The sequence below is a fragment of the Canis lupus genome, chromosome 10, assembly GCF_003254725.2.
Source record: "Canis lupus dingo isolate Sandy chromosome 10, ASM325472v2, whole genome shotgun sequence".
In the NCBI taxonomy this organism is placed as follows: Eukaryota; Metazoa; Chordata; class Mammalia; order Carnivora; family Canidae; genus Canis; species Canis lupus.
In genome coordinates this window covers 52,016,094-52,042,085 of record NC_064252.1, presented here as the reverse complement: position 1 = coordinate 52,042,085, position 25,992 = coordinate 52,016,094, and the positions used below count along the sequence as shown (strand labels likewise).

At 33.9% G+C, this 25,992-nt stretch overlaps 1 long non-coding RNA gene across 4 annotated transcripts in view; it reads left to right on the top strand.

The window, feature by feature from the left end:
• LOC112672043 (uncharacterized) overlaps window positions 1-25,992 on the top strand; it is a 176,425-nt gene that overhangs the window by 102,500 nt on the left and 47,933 nt on the right. The window contains exon 1 of one of the 4 annotated variants that reach the window (XR_004803166.2): window positions 10,913-10,977. The exons of the other annotated variants lie outside the window; for them this stretch is intronic. This is a non-coding gene — a long non-coding RNA (uncharacterized LOC112672043). Of the gene's footprint in view, window positions 1-10,912; window positions 10,978-25,992 lie in introns of those variants that run through there. 4 annotated transcript variants of the gene reach the window in all.

Genomic DNA, 25,992 nt, shown 5'->3' with positions numbered 1-25,992 from the left:
TTTTAAAATTTTATTTTATTTATTTATTCATGAGAGACACACAGAGAGACAGAGACACGGGCAGAGGGAGAAGCAGGCTCCATGCAGGGAGTCTGACACGGGACTCGATCCTGGGACTCCAGGATCACGCCCTGGGCTGAAGGCTGAGCCACCCAGGCTGCTGAGCCACCCAGGCTGCCCGATCACATTGTATCTTTTAATTGGAGCATTTAGTCCATTTATATTCAAAGTGCCCATTGCCATTTTGTTATTTGTTTATGGTTGCTTTTGTAGGCTTCTCTGTTCCTTTCTTCCTTCTCTGTTCCTGTTCTCTCCTCTACTGTGATTTGCTGACTTTCTTTAGTGATATACTTGGATTTTTTCCTCTTTATTTTTTGCGTATCTGTGACTGGTTTTTGATTTGTGGTTACCATTAGGTTTGTATACAACGTCCTGCTCAACGTCCTGCTCATATAACATTCTATATTAAGTTGATGGCCACTTAAGTTTGAATCTCTTCCTTGCTTCCTCCTCCACCCCCCTCCCATTTTAGGTATATGGTGTCATAATTAGTATCCTTTTATTTTGTAAAACTTTTGACTAATTTTTATAGATATACTTAATATTACTGTTTTTGTGCTTCCTACTTTTTTTTCTCCATCTTATGGTCTTTCCTTTCTATTCAAAGAGTCCTCTTTAACATTTCCTATAGGGCTGGTTTAGTGGTCATGAATTCCTTTAACTTTTGTTTGTCTGAGAAACTCTTATTTCTCCTTCTGTTCTGAATGATAGCCTTGCTGGATAGACTATTCCTGGCTGCAGGATTTTTTTTTTCTTTCAGCACTTTGAATATGTCATGTCACTCTCTCCTGGCCTGCAGTTTCTGCTAAAAATCATCTGATAGCCTTGTGGGGTTTCCCCTATATGCAATTGTTTTCTTGTTTTCTGCTGATTTTTAATTTTTTCATCACTACTTTTTGCCATTTTAATTACTATGTGTCTCAGTGTGGACCTTGGGTTGAATTTGTTGGAGGCTTTCTATGCCTCCTGGATCTGAATTTGTTTCTAGGAAATTTGCAGCTATTATTAATACAAATAAATTTTCTGTTCCCTTTTCTCTCTCTTTTTCTTCTGGTATCTGTATTAATGTAAATGTTGTTTTGCCTGAAACTGTTGCTGAATTTCCTAAGTCCATTTTCATTTATTACTACATTTTTCTCTTGTTTAGTTTGATTGCTTTCCATTACTTTGTCTTCCAGATTGCTGATAGGTTCTTCTGCTTCCTCTAGTCTGCTCTTTATATTTATTTATTTATGTTTAGTGTATTTTTAATTTAAGTTATTGTGTTCTTCATCTTGATTGATTCTTTTTTATATTTTCTGTCTCTTTGTTAAGGGTCTCACTGATGCCCTCCACTCTTTTCTCAGGTCCAGTGCATATCTTTATGATCAATACTTTTAATTCTCTATTGGGTATATTACTTATTTCTGTTTTTGCCTAGGCCTCTTGCTATGTTTTTGTCCTGTTCTTTCATTTGGGATATATTCCTCTGTCTCCTCATTTTGTCTGACTCTTTTTATCTGTTGCTATGTGTTAGGAAAGTCAGCTTATGTCTCCTGCTCTTGAGAATAGTAGTTTTGTGAAGAAGAGGTCCTATAGGGCCCTGCAATGCAATGTCCCATGTTCACCAGAACCTAGTTCTTTGAGGTTGTATCCCATGTGTGTTGCATGTGCCCTATTATTGTGGCTGAACCACATCTGCCTTCAGTCCAGAGTCTGTTCTGTCAGTCTTTGGGTCACTCTCTAAGTTATTTACATTGATGTGGGTGTTATCTAGTTGTATCAGTGGGAAAATTTGAGCCAAGGGTCCTCCTATTCCACAATCTTCCCTAGGAGTCTAGATTTACTGAGGTATTAATTAACAACATTGTAAGATATTTAAAGGGTAGGTCAAAAGGATTCCCCTCATCTAGTTAATTGAACAACTTCTAGAAATTTATATATTCATAAGAAGAATATGTGCAACAAAAGTGACTTCCTTCAGTAATGCCGATGAAGAATAATGAAGCCTTTGAGATTTTGAGAAGTAGGCAAAAGGAAAAAGCATTGAAACCTGGGGTGGAGGGGTAGGAGAGGAACTTTCCCATTTTCAGGGAAGGCTGCTTTCCTCTTTTCTGAGAAAGCTTATAGGTTAAATTCCCCAGAAATTAAAAAACTGTACATATATCATTTCAAGGTACCCTGAATACCCTTACACTCTAAAAGATTTGTTACTAAGGGAAGCCTATAGATAAAAACTAGAAATAGAACTCATTTTCTTATTTTCATATGAGTATAAAAATGGTTCCTCTCTGTCAGGATGCAGTGATGTTGCAGAAACTTACATTGAAGAGAACTAAATTGTTGGACTGAAGAAACCATAGCAAGACTAGGATCTAGCATGTTTTTAAAACTTTCTTTAATAACTAGTCTTCACTGAGTCCATTAGATGCTGTATGAAGTCACTGGAAGCTTAATATAGTGAATATTGATTATCATATCTGGACATCCTTAAATATTCTTTAAGAATCCTTTTTTGAGTAAAAATAAAATAAATTTCTATGTTACTTTTATTGAATGAAACCTGCCAGTTTTCCACTTGAGGCTTTGCCATTGAATCGCGGGTACATTTGTGAGATAATTTGCAATGATCAATTTAGCAAGATTGATGTATGAACACCAAATATATTAAACCTGTAACTGCCTTTGCATGCAGCACAACGTATTATCTCATACTTAACATGAGGTTCATTTGGAAATTAACCCACCATTTTATCATCAATATATGGTTTATCTTAGACCACAGGCTCTTCATATTAAAGCACTAAAACCTTAACTGACAATTCTGTGTAAAATGTTAAAAGCAAGCATACGTACTCATAGCAAACATAAAATAATAACTGCAGAATTTCCTCATTGTCTTTATTACATTAATTTGCTTCTCCATCTTCTCCCTCAACTGAATTCCTATAAGCCATCAACCTCATCTTTTACTTTCTACTGATGTTCTCAGTTGCTGATGCCAACCCTATAAGTTTTTTAAAATTTAGAGTTATGCTTCTTTCTATAGTAAGGCTGCTAAATGGACCTGCTAAATTCTTTAATTCAAAGGAATGCATGCTCAACTACTCCACTCTCTTTGTGGATTGAATGTTAAGAATATTTGAGTTAAGTAGAAAACATTAGCTATCAGTCTGGTTTTATAGTTAGCTGATTGAGACGTAGGCCAGGAAATTTCATTGCTTGAATGCCTTCCATGAATAGGCCTAGAATTTGAGAAATTTATACTCAAGGTAAATTTGTCATTTTAAAAATATTACCATCAATAATCTGAAATGGATACAAAATTAAAATATAAAAAATCTTGTGAAAACCTCATTTAAAATATTTTTTATAATGTAAAAAATACTTAATTTCTTGCTTCTTGATTTTCTGTATTTTTCCTATATATGCTTCCTTGTTAAAAATCTCACACTGGTATCTTGAAGAAATTGATAGTGTTGTCATATTAGTTAGTATTTTTGGATGTCAGCTCTAATTGCTTAGAAAACTAACTTCTGGAACATTGCCTTCTGAGATTTAATAACTATTTTCAGTGCCGTGACAACTGTTATGTCCTAAGCCTTTTATGTGAGTATAGAAATGTACAGTCTTAAGTTGGCTTGCAGTTGCAAAATTGAGCAAATGTCCAATTAATTATTAGTGGAGGTGGGACCAACTTAAGGAAATCCATTTTATGCAAAGATAAACTTATGTAAAATGTGTGAAAAAAGGTTAGGCATTTATAGTATGATAGGATTTTTACTTTGTAAAATAATACACCTTATAATTTTATTAAAATATGGTTTCTTATATGTGCCTGAAGGTTATGCACAATGAAAAAATTTCAAAAACAATAACTGAAGAAATTATAGTACCTATTCTTTTTTAAAAAAAATGATTTTGTTTATTCATAAGAAAGACAGAGAGAGGGGCAGAGACACAGGCAAGAGGGAGACGCGGACTCCCTGTGGGGGAGCCCAATGCGGAAATGATCCCAGGACCCTGGGGTCACAACCTGAACCAAAGACAGATGCTCAATCACTGAGACATCCACGTGCCCCAAGGATAGTACCTCATCATTCATTTTTATAAGCTTATCTATAAACACACGGGTTTCAAGGTAGGGAGCTTAATTACTAATTAGATGGGTGGTCAGGAAGTACAAGTACAAGACACCTTCCCCTGCCCTGGCCATCATGTGGTTGCTTAGGCAGTGGCACACTTTTCCAGGTATCTAACTTCCATATTTTATTTCATAAAATATGTATTTTCAATACACGAAGCAATACACATACGTTATGTTTTCAATTGAATAGAAAGAACTGTGAAAAGCCATTTGATTTTAACATGGTTTCATTTTTCTTCAGCAATGTATCACCATGTACTTAGCTTATATGTATGTTTTGCTTCTTTGTTCTTTTTTGGTCAATGAATTTTAGGTAGTTTGGTATCATCTGCAATAACATGATTTCATATTCTTTCAGAAATTCATAATACTTTTCTAATCACTGGAGCTGCCTTTTCTTTCAAAGCAAGATCCATCTGACACTCGGTGCCTTGCTTTGTAGCTCCGGCAACACTGACCTAATCATGGGACTTCATAAATTTCCATGTGGATCTTCACTACAAGCATTTCTTTATTCAAACATTTTTTCCTCCTAGGAATACACTCATTAAATATCTTTAAGTTGGCTTTCTATTCCACATTACTCCAGACTCAACTTGTACATCTTAAATGCTCAGATCTTTGTTTCCTATTGAATTACTGGCTTCTCAGGTACAGACACCACAGTATTTCCTTGGCTAATAACAGTCCTGGAGACAGTGTAGACACCCAGTGGTTTGGTTTTTTAAAGTTGTTGTGGCTTTAAATTCATGATTCTTCTCTTGAAGGTAATACTGGGTTGACATTCATCTATTCTATATTAGTAAAATACATTAATTACCCAGAAAAACAGTTTTTCAAAAATGAAGATTTTTTTTGAAAAAACTTTTTTTTTCTATCATGTGGTTCTTTTGGTAGCCCATTTTTTTGTACATTTGATTTTCCATATTAGTATTTAATATATTAGGCGAGCCAATTTGCTTGAAGTTCTGAAAGTCTATGTCTTATTAAAAATTCAGAGCACAGGCTCCCATTTATATACCCACTAAATAAGATCTACATTTTTGCTTTCACTTCACCTGGAACTAAGAATTGTGCAATAACTGAATTCAAAATATGAGCATCATTGTTTTCCAGATCTTTCATTTATTTATCTAACCACACCCAACCAATGGCAACATTTAAAAATGAGTTAGTTGCATTAATTTTTTATTTTTTTGCAATTTATATTACTGTGGAATTTTAAAAACATATGCAAAAAATAGAATGGTACAACTAACCCCTTTATAACCATCACTCAGCTTAAATAATTAAGAGTTTCCCATATTTGCTTCATTTGTCCTTTTTTTGTCATTGTTTTTTACTAGAGTATTTTAAAGTCCAGACTTCATGACAGTTCTCCCATACATTCTTCATCATGCATCTATGAGGACATTTTCTTACATAATCACAAAGCCATTGTGAAACATAAAAAATTCTTAATTTCTTAATATCCATACATCATTCATGCTCATATTTCTATAATATTTTTTAAAAAACAGTGTATTCTATTGTTGATGTGTTCCAATCAGAATGAAAACAGTCTTCACATTTTACAGTGTCATGTCTTTTATGACTTTTTAATCAAAAGCTGGGCCTCCCTCTTTTTCCCTCCATGTTATTTATTTTTCACAGAAGCTGAGTCAGTTCCCCTATTTGAATGCCTGCTATTTAGATTTGTCCATTAAGTTCCTTTCAGTATGGTTTAATTTGTTTCTCTGTTCTTTAAATTTCCTATAAATAGAAGTTAATGATATAATCTTGATTACATTCAAGTTTCCTTTCTTTGGGGGGGGAGGTAAAGAATGATGTTATGTACCTCATGTTGTCTTCTATAAAGAGGGAAGCAATATCTATTGTTCACTTTCAGTAATGCTAAGCTTGATCAGTGGATTCAGGGGGTGGTAGACTGCGCCCATCATTATGAGATTCACTATCAATTTTTCATCAGATATTTTTCATCCATTGAAAATGATGGCCTGAATCAATTATTTCTCAGGAGGTTGAAAACTGGTGTTTTCTAGATTTTTTTTTTTTAAGAGGATGAGTGGTAGAGGGAGGGGCAAAGAGAGAAGCAGACTCTCTGCTGACCAGAGAACCTGATGTGGGGCTTGATCACAGGACTCTGAGATTATGACCTAAGACTAAGGCAGCTGCCACCAGACGCCGCTCTGTTTTTTTTATTATTATTCTTTTCATATTATCCCTACCCTCTTTTCTATTTCTATAGTTTCTTCCTATTTTCCCCACACAGAGTCCCTCATTCATTGACTTGGGCTTTTTAGTTAGTAAGAAATACAGTTTATTGTGAAAAGAGAGCATAAATATTTAAAACTTTCCTTTTGTCTATCTATTTTCTGATTAAGGGGCTGATCCTCTAGTTGCTTCCAATGTGTCCGTGGTGGTTTTGTTTGCTATTTTGTCTTCCCTGCCCCCTCATATAATATTATAAACACATGAATTTTCATATATTCAATCTGTTACAATAGCGTGTACTCATTATTCTTTTTCATGGGCAAATTGTTTCAAACTTGGCCAAGAGATTTCCTCTATATTTGTTCCTGTGTCCCTTTGACAGAATCCATTATTCTTTGACAGTTCTTGTTTTGTATTGCAACTAGATATTTCAATCTCACCTTAGGTATTTTTCACCCCAGATATGGAATCATTCCATGAATTACTCCAAGGATCTCCGGCTTCTAGTCGTGATTAAGGACCACAATCTGGCCACTAGATATGCTCATTGCTATTGCTATAGTTGTCATAAGTATGTTTGGGAAAGGAAAAATAACAAGAGTTCATACTTACATTTCCAATTCAAATTTTTTTTTCAAAACATCATATATATTTAGACCAAAATTTACAAAATGTACAGTTACAAATAGATTCTAATGAAGATTTTACTTAAAAAAATCTATCCAGTAATGCATTAAATATAAATGCATTTTAATTAGCAATGCAATTTTTAATACACTTACGAAAACACTGGTCATAAAAATGGTCTTCTGTACAATTTTGTATTTATTAAGAAGAGCAAGATAGAAAGCTACGCAAGGATAAATCCAAATATCCCCGGGAAGAAGAGTTTAGTCAGAAGAAACTAAAAAATTTTTAATGAAATAATAGCATAACTGAAAAATTATAGGAAGAGAACCTGGTTCTCTTAATTAAAGAACTTGGTTCTTTAATTCATCACATAACAGTATATACTTTTTTAAAAGACATTTTTTAGGGGGTGGTGCTTTTGTGGTTTCCTCAAGGCATCCAATTCAAATTTAATATCGCGGTACTTTTTAAAAAAATATCTATCTCTTTATTTATTTTAGAAAGAGAGTTGGGGGGTGGGGCAGAAGGAGAGGGAGAAAGAGAATCCAAGCAGACTCCCACTGAGTGGGAGCCCAACTCAGGCTCGATCCCAGCATCCTTATACCATGATCTGAGCCAAAATCAAGAATCATATGCCCAACTGAGCCACCAGGTGCCCCCAGATTGCAGTTCTTTTATTCAACATTGATATTTTATAATTGTATCACTTTTCTTCTAAGCTGAATTGCGTTTCTCAACCAACAAAATATTTTGCATTAATCTATAAATATATAGTTTCTAAATTATAATATCAATATTACCACTCCCTTAGACTAATGACTGAAGTCTAAGAATTCTTTTTGGTTCTAACTGTACTTAGAATATTTTCCACTAAATATGTACAGTCAAAATAATGTATTCTAAAGGTTTTTGGGTTTTTTTTTTTAAATTCTTCCCTTGAGATGCTTAGCTGTCTCAGTCAGTATAACATGTGACTCTCAAGCTCAGGGTTGTGAGCTCAAGCCCCACATTAATATAGAGCCTACTTTAAAAAGATCCTTACCTCCATATGATTTATAATAATACATCTTTGGTTTGGTTTTTAGTTTTTAGATATTGTTTCCTAATTTTTAATAGATTTTAGGTGTTATAAAACACTTTTAAATGCAAAACTATATAACAAGTTTTATTTTTTTTAAATCTTCCTTTTTTCCCTTGTCCTTTTATACATGTTTCTTCCTATTCTCTATAGGTTAACATTCATTCTAATTTTTAGTTTATGCTTCTAGTTTTTGTAAAACTGTGCTTATATGTATTTACATATAATTTCTTTCTTTCCCAGAGGTAGGATATTTTGTGCACTATTCTATGTTTTGCTCTTTTCAACTAACAGTATATAATGAAGATCATTCTGTATATAGAGGTCTTTTTCATTTCTGTATATTTCATTCCTGTTGCATAGTGTTTCACTGTGTTAATGTACATTCATTTGTTCATTGTCCATTTCACGCGTATTTGGGTTGTTTCTGATCTTCTACTCTTACAAGTAATGGCATAATAAAATACTTTAACATGAGTTGTTTCATAGATTTCCCAGTATATCTTGGTATAAATACTTAGATTTGGGATGGCCACCTCAAAATATAAAGACAGAAATTATTCTTCTAAGTATCACCAAACACCTCTCAATAGAAGCTGAGAGTCTATACTCTCAAGAACAGTGTTTTGATAGTATAATGTGCATAGCATGATAAACAATGCCTGAAATGTCTTGAAGGGACTTACTTAAGGTTTCTTTGTGGAACTTTTGGTTATTATCATTGTAGTAGTATTACAAATGTACTTTTCCCCACATAGTTTGGGTTTTCTGTTTTCTTGATTTGTTGAATTCCCAGATTTTAATTCTGAAGCATTTTTCCAGAGATGTGGCTTAAATGGCATTTAGTTGTTTAAAAAAGTTGATGTCCAAGAGTTAGCCTTATTTATTTAGTGGTCATTTCGAATTTCTCTTTATTTTTTAGCTCCCATTTAGATGACTAGCTGAGTGGAAGCCCTTCCTATTACTTTAAAAGCTTTTATTATGGGTTGTATGTGATGGATGGTTTTGCCCTCCCTGTTGTTTCTAAGGTATTAAACAAAAGTTGATATTGAATTCCTATTCTGTGAAATAAAACTGTTTATTTTCTCATATCTCTGCAAAGAAGCAAATATTTTATGAATGATCCTAAAGGGAAAATACTAATTTCGCTCCTAGCTTCCTCTTAATTCTGTCTTTCAATTTTCCTTGCATCTCTCACTGCAAAAAAAAAAAAACAAAAAACAAAACAAAAAAAAACAACCCACATTGAGTCTGACATTAATAGTAGATAGATCATTTTGGTGATGTATTCCTTGATAAGCTTGGAAGGGAAAATACTTTAAAAGAGAACAAGAGGAAGACACTCTAGTCAGTTGAACTTGATCTTACTCTGACTTTATTTTTGCTTGTTTTCAAATTTCTCTTTCCATTGTACCCATTACAAAGAAGGGAAGGTGGGAAACAACTAATGATTTTTCTCCATTTTCTGTAAAACTTCTATATTGTGGCATGTTTCTTGAGGAGAAAAAAGAAAATCACCATTTATTTTCAGAGAGAACAAAACAAAAAGTCTTAAGTCTGTTTTATGCACAACAACTTTATTAGTGACAGGAAATAGACCTGAATAGTGAGGAACACACAGAAAGATGTTGACAAACAAAGCTGCTAGAGTACAGGATGAATTTTGACCCTGTCTCTATTCAAAGACAAAATAAGTGAGTTTGCTATGTGTTTCAAAATTATCTCTCTCATGAGTTTTTCATTTCCTAATCCAAAGAAGAAGAGACTGATAATTAAGGCATGAAAAATAACAATATGTATCTCTCTTCACTAATTAAAAAACATAGTATTTGAGAAGACTAAAGCTCATTTATTTCTTAACCACATGTGGTTTTATTTAGTGTAATATTTGTTTAAAACAAATTGGCCACGTGCCCCTTTTAAAGAACCACTGAGGGCAGAGTGTATGTTTCACTAACTGAGGTATAAATATTGAGACCATGAGGAAAAAGAGCTATCACTGATTAATATCAAATAGGAGATTATTTAACAATATGATATAGTGTATGAAAAGGCAATTTTATATAGCATGAAAACTATTTAAATATTAAAAGGCATTTTAGTATTTAAAAAATATATTGGTAATATATGGGAATGTACCCTTTTTGAGCCCAGTTTGGTTATTTTATACTTTGCCTATATCTATTTATGTATTCCTTATACATATTAATGCTTTTGTAAATTTATTAATAATGAATGTATTTTATTTCACCACTTAAACTGATGAGACTATTAAAATGCCTCCATAAACACTAAAAGCTGCAAGCAGTTATGCAACATCTGCCATTTCTCTTTTTGATCATTGAAAAATTGCATATATATCAAAACTGACTTCACCAAAGGCAACTTCCTAAGGCACTGGGTATTCCCCATTCCCCCCACTCCAGCGTTGACTTTGGCAGTACCACAGTAAGGATGTATCAATTGTTAGCATGTGAGGCTAAAGACCCTTGCAGAGAGAGACCCGACACAGAACTATTTAGTAGTTTTTGCTACTTCCTTGAATAATTAGTACCCCTCTGGTTGAAAACTTGATCTTTAGGATGAGTTTTGAGGAAAGTCTAAGTCATAAAGATGTCCTGTGCTTTATCAATTCACAAAAGGAAGTCCTTTCGGAACTCAGTTTCTGTAAATAATTGTCAGTTTCCTAGACAGCCATTCCTAAACTGAGTTTTACAAACAAGAGTGCCAAGGTATGTCTCCAATATGTAAGGATTACCAGATGCCTGCAAAATTACATAAATATTCTCCTCTATTCCTCCTAGGGCTTCCAAAACTCCATTTTTTAATATAATCTTTAAGCCACCAGGAATTTGTTGTAAAGTATGAGGTAAGATGAGATTTTTATATATATTTTGTGTTACTCAGTTATTCTCAAAATAATTTTGAATAACTCATTCTTGATCCCTGGGTGGCTCAGCAGTTTAGTACCTGCCTTCAGCCCAGAGCATGATCCTGGAGTTCTGGGATAGAGTCCATGTCAGGCTCCCTGCATGGAGCCAGCTTCTCTCTCTTCCTGTGTCTCTGCCTCTCTCTCTCTCTCTCATGAATAAATAATATTTATTTAAAAATAAAATATTTAAAAATATATTTAAAAATATTTTTAAAAATATTTAAAAAAAGAATAAGTCATTCTTTTCTGTTAAAAAAAATATCACTTTTACCTTTATTTTCTACAAATACATTTAGGTCTCTTTCAAGATCCACAAGTTTGATTCATCAATGAGTTTGTGTATTGACTTCATTTATATATAGTATTTTTTATTATACAATTATACTTTAAGAATTTTAGTCTGTGCCCTGTTGTTTATGTTGTTTTTAAAATTTCCCAAATAAACCTTTACATTTATTCTGTTTGATGAATTTTAGATAGCTTGGTCTTTTTGCCTTATTGATCAACCATGATTGAATATTTGGCATCAGATAAATACTAGCTTTTCAAAAAAAAATTCTGGAGTTTTCATTTTTTTCCTATTGATTTGAACTATTAAACTGATTAAAATTTGAAGTTCTTTTGTAGATTTAAATTAACTTGTCTACAAAATTGTCAGAGATCATCATGTTAAGGAAGTGAAAGGGATAAGAACATGGGCTTTTCTGGTTTGTTTATTTTTAACATACAGAATGTTTCCAATATCTTCCAAGGTTGTTATTTTTGTATTTCTTCCATTTCTTGTCTTAATTTTGGCAATTTGTATTTTTGTAGAAATAAATTTTATCCACATTTTAAATAAGTACAGACTTGTAAAAATATATAATTAAAAGATTTTTCAGGGGTACCTAGGTGGCTCAGTTGGTTAAGCATCTGATTCTTCGTTTTTGGCTCAGGTTATGATGTGGTGGGTGTGAGATCAAGCCTCACATCAGGCTCTGTGATCAGTGTGGAGTCTACTTCAGATTCTCTCCTCTCCTTCTCATTCTCTCTCTCTCTCTCAAATAAATAAAATCTTTAAAAATAAAGTTTTTTTGTATGTTATTATAAGTAAGTTGTTATATCTGCTCTGCCTCTTTTTCTTTTTTTTCCACAGTTTCTTTTCTCTTTCTTTATGAGACTGGGTGGGAGATTATCTACTTTTATTTATTTTTGCAGTGTATTTTGAGTTGTATTTTTATTTTATTTATTTTTTGATTATGATAAGTAGTCTAATACCCATCCACTGGTCCCTCTCATTCCTCCACCCACCTCTCTCTGATAACCTTCCAGTTAGTTTTATATAGTTAAGAGTCTATTTCTTGGTTTGTCTCTCTTTTTTCCCTTTTTTTTAATTTTTGAATTTATTTTATTTATTTTTTAAAATGCATTTACTTTAGAGTGAGGAGAGAGAGTGGGAGGAGTGGCAGAGAGAGAGAATTTTCAAGCAGACTCCCCATGAGCACAGAGTAAGAGGTGGGGCTCAATCCCACCACCCATGAGATCAAGATCTGAACCAAAACCAAGAGCCAGACATTTAACCGACTAAGCCATGCAGGCTCCCCTGTTTTGTTTTTAAATTTCACATGAGTGAAATCATATAGTATTTGTCTTTCTCTGACTGATTTATTTTGTTTGGGATTATACTCTCTAGCTCTGTCCATGTTTTTACAAATGGCAATATTTCATTCTTTTTTTAATGGCTAAATAATATCCCATTGTGTGTATATGTATGTGTGTGTGTGTGTAGATATGTATCTCACATCTTTGTCCATTCATCTATCAATGGTCACTTGGGCTACTTCCATAGTTTGGCTATTGTAAATGACACTGCTATAAGCCTAGTACATATATCCCTTGACTTGAATTTTTAAATCAGTCCTGTTTCTGTTTTTGAGGGCATTTATTATTTCATTACTTGCATTAGAATATGAGCTTTTATCTTTTTACTCATTACTGGATTTGAGGGGTTTTCTTGCCTTTCTTTTTACTTCTTTTTCCAAATAGTGTTTTTCTCCTGCTCCCTTCTTTATATATCTCTTGCTTTATTTATTTATTTTTTTTAAATATTTTATTTACTTATTCATAGAGACACACACAGAGAGAGAGAGGGAGAGAGAGAGAGAGAGGCAGAGACACAGGCAGAGGGAGAAGCAGGCTCCATGCAGAGAGCCCGACGTAGGACTTGATCCAGGGTCTCCAAGATCACGCCCTGGGCTGCAGGCAGCGCTAAATCGCTGCACCACCGGGGCTGCTCTGTTTTTCTTGCTTTAAATATACTTTTTCGTGTCATGAGTAAGTAAATGGTAACAGACAGGTCTTCCTATCATGAACAACGATAAAACTGGAAAAGCAAATGAAACATCTGTTTTAAGACGTTGGACAGCAGGACTAAGTGCTGGGGGAAAAAGGAAACAAAGGAAGCCAGTCCTGAGACAGCCCAGCTTACTGCATGGAGGACCTTTCCAGATTCCAGTGCAGAGACAGAGAAGCCAAGCAGATCATAACAGACTAGCTGAGTTGAGGAGAGAGACAGAGAGATCACAGCTTGGGTAAACTGATGCATCTGAAATCTAAATGCCGGAGATAAGGGAGCTATAGAGAAAAAGAGCTCCATAGTTATCCTTCTGAGTCAGTAAATGGATCATTTATTAATTTGATTATTTCTTCAGAGATTAGCTCTTGGATTTATCCATGCAGCTAATTTTTGTTTCCTTATTCACAAATTTTAGAAATTTTCACCATTTTCTTACTTTCCATAAATTTATTACATTATTTCTAATATTTTGGAGACAATGCTACTTCATTTATTTCCTCTTCATTTATTTTCTGAGCTAATACAAATAATTGAATAGTCACATCTGATGATATGTTCAGATCAAAGATCTTACTCAGTATTAAGCTTTACTAGCAATTTCGAGGATATAGGACTCCAAAGGACTTGGACTTGGATTTGCTTGGACTGAGCAATTTCTCAGATGCTTTCTTCTTATATCAAACATACACTTTCCAGTCCAAAAAATAGATGATGTCTCCAAACAGAGTTCACAAGTTATTTCACCTAGCAGGAGGAGCATTTAAATTAGACAAAATATCCATTTAATACCCAGAGAATTGTTTTAGCTTATAAGCAATTTTCCAGTGAGACATGCATCATATTTCCTAGATGCTGTCTTTATTTACTCTAGGTAACCCTTTAGCTGGTCTATTTTCCCAAGGGGAATTCTATAGATAAGCTTCTTCCTCCTAGCAAATATTGTTAGTCTGTTTACTCAGAAGTCTAGTTGGCGAGATTAACTAGATCATTTGCCTTTTTCTCCTCTCTGGCTATGTCTCTCCACTAAATAGAGTGAATGAAGCTAGATGCTTTTATTCTTTCCTCTCCATTCTCTATCTCATTTAATAATTAAATAACACAGTAATAATTTTTCTCTGAAGAAAATATTAGCTATATATTTTATATATGTTCATAATGAATTATAAGTACTCAAAATTATATAATTATAGTTTCTCTATTTTCTAAATATTATTTTAAATTATAGTTTCAATTTTTGAGTCATGAGTTGTTAAAGCATATTTTAAATTTTATTCCCAATGTCATTTTAACCTGTTACTACAGAACACACACTACATCATTTTTACATTATGGATTTTACTGAAGACTCTTTGTGACTTTATGAGCAATTGTATAAATAATTTGTGGGTATTCTTTTAAAGAGATATCCTCAAGGCACCCGGTTGGCTCAGTAGTTGAGCATCTGCCTTTGGCTCAGGTCATGATCCCAGGGTCCTGGGATCAAGCCCTGCATCAGGCTCCCTGCAAGGAGCCTGCCTATGTCTCTGCCCCTCTCTGTGTCTCTTACAAGTAAATAAATAAAATCTTTTTGGAAAAAAAGACATATCCTCTACAGGATACAGAATTTTATAGTGGTGATATCAATGTTATTAAAATAACACTCAGATTCTCTACCTCTACATTATCAGCTCTCAGTCCTGGTTGCGCATTGCAATCTCCTGGGAGATTTTTAAAAACCAACAATATCTGAGACCTACCTCCGCCAGTTGTAATAATCTGTGGAGGTGCAACCAGCATCTACACATTCAGAGCCCCCTAAGCGATGCTGATACACTCTGAGGTTTTACAACCACTGATTCACATTCTTTTTTGTGTTAGTCTATTTTTTCTTTTTTGCTAAAAATAGGAAATTATGTTACAATTTTTCTTGCCAGTTATATAGTTTTCCTTAATATTTCAACACAGTTATGTGATTTGACAGTCATATATTTATTATAGAGAAATCATTCATGTAGATTTTTAATTGACTTACTACTTTTTTAATCATATATTTTACTTTAATAAAAAGTAATAAAATGAATTCCCCTTTTAATTGCATGTGTATATATGCTCTGTATTTCTTTTTTTTTTAATTTTTTTAATTGATTTATGATAGGCACACAGTGAGAGAGAGAGAGAGAGAGAGAGAGAGAGAGAGGCAGAGGGAGAAGCAGGCTCCATGCACCGGGAGCCTGACGTGGGATTCGATCCCGGGTCTCCAGGATCGCGCCCTGAGCCAAAGGCAGGCGCTAAACCGCTGCGCCACCCAGGGATCCCCTCTGTATTTCTTTATTTTTTCTTGTAAGCTTCCTGAATTACACTTCATGTGTATTTCTCATAAATAATACTTAGATGGATTTATTTTTTTCATCTGCTCAACTTTAGTCTTGTAAGTTTTTCAGTTTATATTGGTTGTTGTATCAGATAGCCTTTTTATTTTGCTGCCTCAACTGCCTTGCATTATGTTGTATTCTTGTGTTGCCTTATTTCTCTAATTTTATATCTCTTAATGATTGTTTTCTGTATTTACTTTACACTCTAGTGATCTGGAAAAGAGAAATTTTAATAATAAAGAGGATAATTATCAAGTTTTTAAATGTACATAGCATTTCTGGGAATGGCAGACTATGTGATTTGGACCAAACTGCCTATAGAAAACACCTAGAAAAACTGGACCAAATTTTGGAAAATAAAATGAAGAACTGGATAGCTACCAAGGGAGTCAAGGTATATGGCATTTGAGACCATTTACTCTCTGGGAACTTACTAATCTAGAAGATATGGCTGAGAGGCTGAGAAGAAAAGAGTTTCAACAGAATTAGAGGTCCTGGGAGGATAAAATTAGAGTGCAGGCCTCACCAGGAAGGGGAGGTACTGATGAGCTGTACATAAGGCATAAGTAAGTGTAAAGAAAAAATTGGTTAACTCCCTCAGGAACTAAGGACCAGCTTTATTTCAATAACAGTAATGGCTTGTGGAATTTTAATTTTCTCTACATTTTAAATTTCCCAAACAGAATTATTGTTATTTTATATATTTAATGTTCCTTTATAGTAACCTAAATTTACCCTTATTGCTTTGTATTCATTCTTGCACCTCCAAGTTTCCACCAGGGACCATTTTTCTTTTGCTTGAAGTCTTTTTCTTTGTTACAGATGTGCTAGTGGTTCATTCTCAAAGTTTCAGTGTCTGAAAATAGGTCTTTTCACCATCATTTTTATAGAGTGTATTTGCTGGGCACAGACTTCTCTCTGTTGGCAGCTATTTTCTATCTGCTACCCTGAGGATACAATCTGCCTTCCACTGTACCTTTTGAGACATCACCTGATAGGGTTATTATCTCTTCTCTTTACATATCTTGTCATTTTTCTGGTCTCATGATTTTGCTTCTACTTTGGTTTTTGGCAGTTTTACTATGCTCAGCTCTTCCTTGTATTTATCTTGTTTGGTATTTGTAACGATACTTGACTCCATGACTTGATGTCTTTTGGGAGTTAAGCAAAATATACAGCTGTTATTTATTCAAATATTGGTCTTTCCATTCTTTCTGTGCTGTCTTTCTGGGATTCTAGTTACATATGTATGACTTTTTCTTTATGACCTATGTCTCTTACAGTTTCTTCTGAAATTTTGAGTGTATATGTGTTTCGATGTTCATTCTGGCTATTTCTCTTTGTTTAATGCTTCATATAAAGTAGAGATAAATTGTGGCTTAGTATTACATGATTATTTTGCAGAGAGGAATTGAATTTTCTTCTGTCAGATAACTCGAATTTCTAGAAATTCAAGACCAGTCTCTTGCAACCAGGAACTGAAATGAATCAACATTTGAACCAGGAGATAATGGTTTCAAACCCTTGGTTTTAATGTCTACCCCACACTATCTATCTTCTCTTTAAGGGTTTGTTTCAAAATATGGATTTCATTGGTGGGTACTTTTTTGAACACTTGAATATCTAAGATTTTTTTGTTGTTGTTTTCTTCAGAGGAGAACAAGAACTGGTTTCCATTTCAAATTCTTGAATCACTACTATTTTTTTTCAACCCTATGTAAGTGTTCATGAATATTCATATTCACCAAATGTCAGGAAAGGGAAGTCCTAGGAAGTCCAATTTCTTTGTCTCTGTGAGTCAAACTAAAAAGGAAGCCTGACTGGATGTTTGTTGTAATCTCTGTCTTTTTTTAAATTTCACATCTTTTTTTAGATCTATAGATATGTCTAAGTATTGCTTTTTATGAAATTTGTTTCTCATAATGAGTAAGCCATTTTCTTCTTTGGACTCACAGTTCTATCAAGTATGGACATTTTTCTTAATACAGATCCTATTTCATTTATATTATTTATATTAATCACACTAATTACTGACAGGTGATATTTATATTTTCCAGCTTCTATACTGACCATAATTGTTTCACTACTTTTGATAATTTAAACTTAAATTGGCATCCTGGAGATAATCCCCAGCTTCATATGGTGAGATACATTACTTGAAGTGAAAATTTTCTGCCATCTACTACAACTACTGTAAATATCATTTTATCAATGTATTCTAGCACATTATTAAATAAATCCATTATTACAGAATGGTTTACCCTTAAAAAAAAAAAATAACCCTTATCTGCCCCAGTCCTATACTCCTCAGTCTTATCTTGCTTCCCCAAAGGGCACACATTTTAATAGTTTTAGTTTCAGTTTTGTATGATTCTGTCCTTTGTGTATTTAAATAATACAATAAAATCTTTATTTCATAGGTAGTATATATTGATTTCTTTCTTTGTAGAATAAGGATATTGATGCACCTGCTTTTCTTTTGCCAGTCTTCCCCTTCTAAATTCTGCTATATGTACTTTTCTATAGGCAATGTTGCTAATATTTAGTCTTCTTCATAACTGTAATTAAATCTCCTGTGCTTAATCCATGTGTAGATGCTAAAACTTAAAAATCATTAAGCAACATCAAATCAGTAGGAGCTAGGGAAGCTCACTGCAGAACCACTGTAAGTTCTATAATCATATATTCTTTCTCACAGAGCTTTTAGTTTTCCTAGGTACTTTTTTCAATTTCTTCTGTATAGTGCCTTTGTTATATCTGTAAATTATTTCAGTATCTCAAGCATTCTATTGGAACTGTTCATGGAATTGATATTTTTGTTTCAGCTGTCTCCCTGTCTAAGGCCTTGGTGATCCTTTCCCCCTCTGTACTAGTTGCTAGGTTTCCAGCTGTCTGTCATTTGGTGAAGTCTCCACTCTGTGCTCATAAAGTTAATGTACTATTTCCTCCTCCCTAAATATTTTTTGGTTTATTTTATCTTATTTTAATTGATTTTATTTTACTGGGGGAAATTTTCAAGAATTTCCTTAATATAGATTGTATAGGAAGTAAGTTCCTGAGTCATTTTCTGTCAAGAGTGCCTCTATTCTTTCTTTCTACTTGACTGAGAATTTGGAGTTCAGTAAAGTTATAATATAAACACACAGAGATGAGATTTCAGTTGACATTAGAATACAGTCTACCAGGCAGCCCGGGTGGCTCAGCGAGCGGTTTGGCACTGCCTTCAGCCCAGGGCGTGATCCTGGAGACCCAGGATGCAGTCCCACATCGGGCCCCCTGCATGGAGCCTGTGTCTCTGCCTCTCTCTCTCTCTCTCTCTCATGAATAAATAAATAAAATCTTTTAAAAAAAAGAATACAGTCTACTGTATTCTATATATGCTCTATATTCTTATTTCATTTTTACATTAGTATTTATATACTAAATTTCATTATGCAATATAATTGGAATTTAAAATCTATTTTATGTAGAGTCTAGAAAAATGCAAGTTAGAAATCATATTAGTGCTATTAGGAGTCAAAAGCTTAAGCAAGAAAAAATAGATATAAGGGTAAAAATCAAAGAAATCAAGTAAAAATACTATAATGTTACATGCGAATTGGAAATATCTATACAGAGTCTCAATTATTTTGTCTTGTTTTGAAAACTGTATATTTTCAAGCTTTGTCCACTGAAAAAGCCTGGAATCAATGACAACCCATTAGCAATGAATAACCGTACCCAGAGCTCCTTGGGGGAATAGCTGATTCCCAGTCTAGAGTCTGATACATCTTAAGCCAGAAAACAAGGAAGTTTTCAAGAAAAATGGGCTAATGCAAACAAACAAAAAATAGGAGACATACTCAAAGTCTTTGGTCAAAGGAAGAGCAATTTGAGTACCAGTAATCTAAAGAATGCAACTAATTAAAACACATCGAAAATACAAAAATCTAGAATTCAAAATGATACAAAACAGAACGGGAAAAAAGTTCTCATTGGACATCATTGGAAGTAACTAAGGCAACTCTGAACATGGACCGTTAAAAAGAAGAACATTAATTGTCCTGCTTTTCCTATGTTCAGCATATTTCAAGATAATCAGGTATCTTTAATTGATGGGGGAAAGTTCTCCTTTGCTGTAGAATTCCAGCTGGAAGATATAGAAGGAATGACAAAATAGGAAATCTTTGTTTTGCAAGCCCTGATGAAATAAATAATGGATTCAGTTAATGATAATAAATTAATGAAAATGGTAGATTCAAGGTTATGAGATATGTCATAGTGAGGATTAAATTGCCAGGACCTGTATCCACTGATTGGTCTTAGCATCACTAATGACAGAACAAGCAGTCATTGTGGTCCTGGAATGTGATGCAACATGACACACAACATTACTTATAAAGTGCTTTTGCAAAACAAAGAAACAAAATAAAAACCTTAAGCCTAAATCTAATTAAGATCCACAGCTAACTTTATAGGAGATAAATAGAAATTAGTTAAATGACACTGAGAAGTAAGTAAACAAGTCCAGAATGTGAAATATTCTTTAAGACCACTAACCTACTTTTTACAAAAATTCAGTAACATGAGGGGAAAAATAAAAGGTGGTCTACAAAGAGAATAAAAGAGATTCAAGAGACATAAAGAACAAATACAATGAAGAGAACTTGTTTTAACCTTGATTCAAACAAACCAACTATAATAGCATTTTTGAGATAATAATCACAGATACTTGCTTATAGACTGGACACCAAGTGACACTGAAAAAGAATTGTCAGATATAATAACAATATTGTTTTGTAAGAATGTGTATATATTTTTAAAAATACATACTGATATATATAAAAGTGAAATGACCCACCATCACTGATTTACTTTAAGATTATTCAGCAAAGGAAAAAAATGTAAAAAAGAGAGATGAGGCAAATGTTACAACATCCTTATAATTGTGTCTGGGTTTTAGTTATGTGGAGGTTCAATGTGCTCCCTTTACAAAGCTTCACTAAAGGGACATTGGCTGGTTCAGTCGGTAGAGCATGTGACTCTTGATCTTGGAGTTGTGAGTTCGAGCTCCAAGTTGGGTGTATAGATTACTTATACAAATCTTGAAGGAAAAAACTTTACCAAAAAACTTTCTTTTTTTTTTTTTTTTTTTTTTACCAAAAAACTTTCATAAGCACTTCAAAGTATTCTAAAAGTAGGCATTCTAAATACCGGTTTAATATTCAGTTTTATCCTGTACTATGTCTAAACTATAACGTTTAATTTTTAACTCCAATCCATTTGGTTTTGTGTGTATATGTGGACAGAGGTGAGTAATGTTAGAAGAAGATCGAAATTCATCAACTTGATTCAATTCAACCAATATTTATTAAGCACCTAATCTTTCTCAGGTATTTGGGATATGAAGATGGATATGATACCAGAGAAATAATATCAGTTTGTACCCAGTAAATAGAAGCAAATGATTAATTTCTGTCAGATGGAATGAGAAATAGCTTCATATAGAATTTATAATTTGAGCTGGGGCTTTAGGAATAAGAGCTTGTCAGGAGGCGAGTGGAAAATTCTTCACAAAAGAAACACAAGGGTAAAGGCACAGGTTTGTGTCACTAAACCTTAAGGTTTGGGCAACTGCTATTGACTCTACTAAAAGGTAAATGCAAGAGAGGAAAGAGGTAAAATGGTGATTTGGGCAGTGGTGCTGCTTCTCATCTTGAGAAGCTGGGCCACACCTGGTAGGAAAGGATGTGAGAGAGAGGAATAATTATCCTGTTAACAGTGGGGAAGGCAAGGAGAACAAGTGTTAAGGATTGAAATAACCTAGGCAAGAACGCACCTTCGCCTGAACTGTATCAGTGAGAGTGAAGAGAGTAGTACAAATTTGAGATCCTTAGCAATTGATTAGAAGGAAAGGTGAGAGAGGGACTTTACAACCACAGCTTTGGTGTTTTCTTTGGACCATATTCTGTGGGAGTGTGCTGGATTTGATCTTTGCCTTGAAGTAGAGTCTCTCGTATCCATTATCATCACAGAGGCCAGTAGTTTCCTATACCAGCAAGCATATACAAACTTGACCAGTGAACGGAATAGAGAAATTTAAAAAGACACCCATAGAAAATCCAGTCACTTGTGAAAAAAAATCCATGTACTATAGTACATGGGTGAGATTATGGTTTTATCAATAGTTGATGCTTGGTCAAGTGAATCTCCATGTTTCAAGTAGGACATACATACAAAAGCATCAGCCACAAAGGAAAAGATTGATAAACTAGACCTCAACAAAACTGAAAACTTTATTAATCAAAAAAACACAGCAAAGAGAGAGAAAGGTGAGGAGAAAATATTCCTGATACAAATAATAGAAAAATTACTCATTCAAAATATAGAAAGCACTAGAAAGCAATAATAACAGACAACCAAATAATAAAATGGCCAAAAGACTTTAACAGCCAATTTCACCAAAAAAAAAAAAAAAAAAAAAAAAGTAAAGAAAATGTGCAATAAACATATGGAAAGATGCTTTAACTCATTAATTTTCCTGGGAAAACCAGGTTAATTCCATAGTGAGTTACTACATAAGCTAGAAACTACATAAGCTAGAAACTACCACTCGAATGGTAAATATTAAAACAACAACAACAAAAAACCCCAAACCCATTCATGGAAAACTCACAACCAAAACAAAAAACAACTGCTAATATCAAGCCCTGGGGAGGATTTGGAAAACCAGAATCCTCCCACACAGTTGAAGGAAGAGTAAATTTGCAAAATAACTTTTTTTTTGGTGGGGAAAGAGAGGGAGAGGGAGAATCTTAAGCAGGCTCCACACCCAGCACAGAGCCTGACACAGGGCTTGATCTCACAACCCTGAGATCATGACCTGAGTCAAAATCAAGAGTCAGTTGTTTAATGCACTGAGCCACCCCAGTGCCCAAGCAGACGTTTTTCAAAACCATTTGTTAGTATCTGTTAAAACTTAAAACATGCATACCCTATGACCTAGGGCTTTCACTCCTAAATGTTTACTTAAAAGATAAGCGTGCATGTGCGAACAAAAAGAATGTTTATAGCAGCAATAATGATAGAGCCAAAGTTTGGAAACGTTGAAAATGAACTTTACAGAATGGATAAATAAATTGTGATGTATTCCTATAATGGAATGCTACACAGTGATGAGGGAAAATAAGCACTGTTTAATGTAGCATAGATAAGTCTCATGAATATAATTCTGACTGTAAAAAGCTACAACAAAATTAAATATTTGGCATAGTTCCATTTCTGTAAAGTTCAAAAACAAAAAACTGTGGCAAGAGATGTCAAGATACTGGTTATCTGTGCAAAGTCCTAAATGTGATTAGGAAGAGCATAACTGGGAATCCCTGGGTGGCTCAGTGGTTTGGCGCCTGCCTTCGGACCAGGGCATGATCCTGGAGTCCCGGGATCGAGTCCCGCGTCGGGCTACCTCCATGGAGTCTGCTTCTCCCTCTGCCTGTGTCTCTGCCTCTCTCTCTCTCTCTCTCTCTCTGCGTCTTTCATGAATAAATAAATAAAATCTTTAAAAAAAAAAAAGGGAAGGGTATAAACTGGGACTTTTAGGATGTCCAAATATATGTGTTTATGAAGACTTATCAAGCTGTATACACTTATAATTTATACCTTAGTTGTGTATATGTACTTCATTAAAAGTTTTACTTGTAATTGGAGTTAAGTTAGCTCAGGATCTTATCATAAAAATCAGTGGATTATTTGAGAAAAATTGAATCCATCCATGACATGAACTACATACCTTGTACTAACCAACTCACTATGTAGGATAAAGATATATTCATATTTACTAGTGTAAATATACTTGTTCATATATATCTATACAATGACTTAAAGGGAATATGTAGTAAATATTATCCATCTTTTAAACTGCATTCCAAGTCTTCCAGGACTGGCAGTGAGAGCATTTCCAAAGGCAGGAGTAGCAGGAAAGAAGGCTCCTGTAGCATGATTTGGCTATGACTTGTCCTTCTTACTATTGATTCTGGACCTTTATTGCCCAAGATTCCTAGAGAATTGGTGACCCATCCAGTATCCTTTCAAACTTTCCTCTTATATTAAAATTGTTTTCTTTTGGCTATAAATAACAACTTTAAGGAATATTTTTGTACATGTGTATTTCTTTCTCTATCTATGTAAAATGTACCCCCATACATCCAAAAACATTTCTAAAAGCAAATGTGAATGTATATATGTGTGTATTACATGTCAATGCCACATAGTTTAGATTTTTTTAATAAGTTTTTTATTTAGGGGTACCTGTGTGGCTCAGCCAGTTAAGCATCTGCCTTTGGCTCAAGTATCCTGGGATCAAACCCCACGTTGGGCTCCCTGCTCAGTAGGGAGCTTGCTTCTCCCTCTCCTGCTCAAGATCGATCTCTCTCTCCATCAAATAAATAAATGGAATCTTAAAAAAAATGTTTTTTAGTTTAATTCAAATATTGTTAACATGCAGTGTTATATGAGTTTCAGTATTCAATATAGTGATTCATCAAGACTATACACTACCCAGTGCTCATCATAATAAGTGTACTCTCGATCCCCATCACCTGGTTCACCCATGCCCCCCAACCACCTCCCCTCTGGTAACCATCACTTCTTTATAGTTAAGAGTCTGTTTCTTGGTTGGTCTCTCTCTCTCTTTTTCTTTCAGTTCACTTGTTTTGTTTCTTAAATTCCATAAATGAGTGAAATCATGTCTTTTTTCTCCATATCCTCGCCAACACTTGCTGTTTTTCATTTTAGCCATTCTGACAGCTGTGAGGTGATATCTCATTGTATTTTTGGTTTGTACTTCCTTGATGATCAGTGCTGTTGAGCATCTTTTCATGTGTCTGTTGGCCAACTAGATGTCGTCTTTGAGAAATGTCTGTTCCTGTCTGTGGCCCATTTTTTAAATTAGATTACTTGTTTTGGTGTTGAGTTGTATCACTTCTTTATATATTTTGGATACCAATCCATTATTGGATATGTCTGTCGCAAATATCTTCTCCTTTTCAGTAGGTTGTCTTTTATTTTTGTTGATTTCTTCCTTCACTGTACAGAAGCTTTTTACTTCTATGTAAAGCTTTTAACTTTTTATTTTTGCTTGTATTTCCCTTGCCTCAGGAGACATATCTAGAAAAATGTTGCTATGGCCAATGTCAGAGATATTATAGCCTGTGCTCTCTTCATGGATTTTTAATGGCTTCAGGCGTTTAGGTCTGTAATCCATTTTGAGTTTATTTTTCTATAAGGTTCATAAGGTGGTCCAGTTTTATCTTCTGCATGTGGCTGTCCAGTTTTCGCATCACCACTTATGTTTCCCACTGTGTACTCCTGCCTCCTTTGTCATAGATTAACTGACCATGAGTTATTACTGTCCTGTTCCTTTCATCTATGTGTCTACTTTTCTGCCAGTACCATCTTGTTTTGATTACTGTAGCTTTGTAATAAATATTGAAATCTGAGATTGTGATACTTCCAGCTTTGTTCTTTTTAAAGATTGCTTTGGCTACTCAGGTCTTTTTTTAATTTCATATAAATTTTAGGATTATTTTTTCTAGTTTTGTGAAAAATGTTGGTATTTTAATATGGATGCATTGAATCTGTAGGTTGCTTGCTATGAGCAATATGGACATTTTAACAGTATCTATTCTCCCGATTCATGAGCAGAGTATATGTTGCCATTTGTGACATTGGAAATTTCTTTAATCCAGGAATTATAGTTTTCAGCATGCAGGTATTTCAACTTCTTTGTTAAAATTTTTCTTAGATATTTTATTCTTTGTGGTTAGGTGCAATTGTAAATAGGGTTTTTTCTGAATTTCTCTTACTTTGTGATTAGTGTATAGAAATGCAACAGATTCTGTATATTTGTTATGTATTCTGCATCATTGAATCCTTTTATTCTAATAATTTCCGGTAGAGTCTTTAGGATTCTCTCTATATGTCATCTGTGAATAATGACAGTTTTCTTTTTTTTCTTTTTTTTTTTTTAGCTGTTTGGATGCTTTTTATTTCTTGTGTTATTTCTATGGCTAGGACTTCTAGTACTATATTGAATAGAAGTGGTGACAGTGGACATTCCTATCTTTTTTCTAACCCTGGGGAAAAACTTTCAGGTTTTTACCACTGAGAATAATGATACATGTGGGTTCTTCATATATGTCCTTTGTTATGTTCAGGTATGTTCCCTCTGAATCCAATTTAAGTTTTAATTTTTTTAATTGTACTCATTTTTCTACATGGTATATGGTG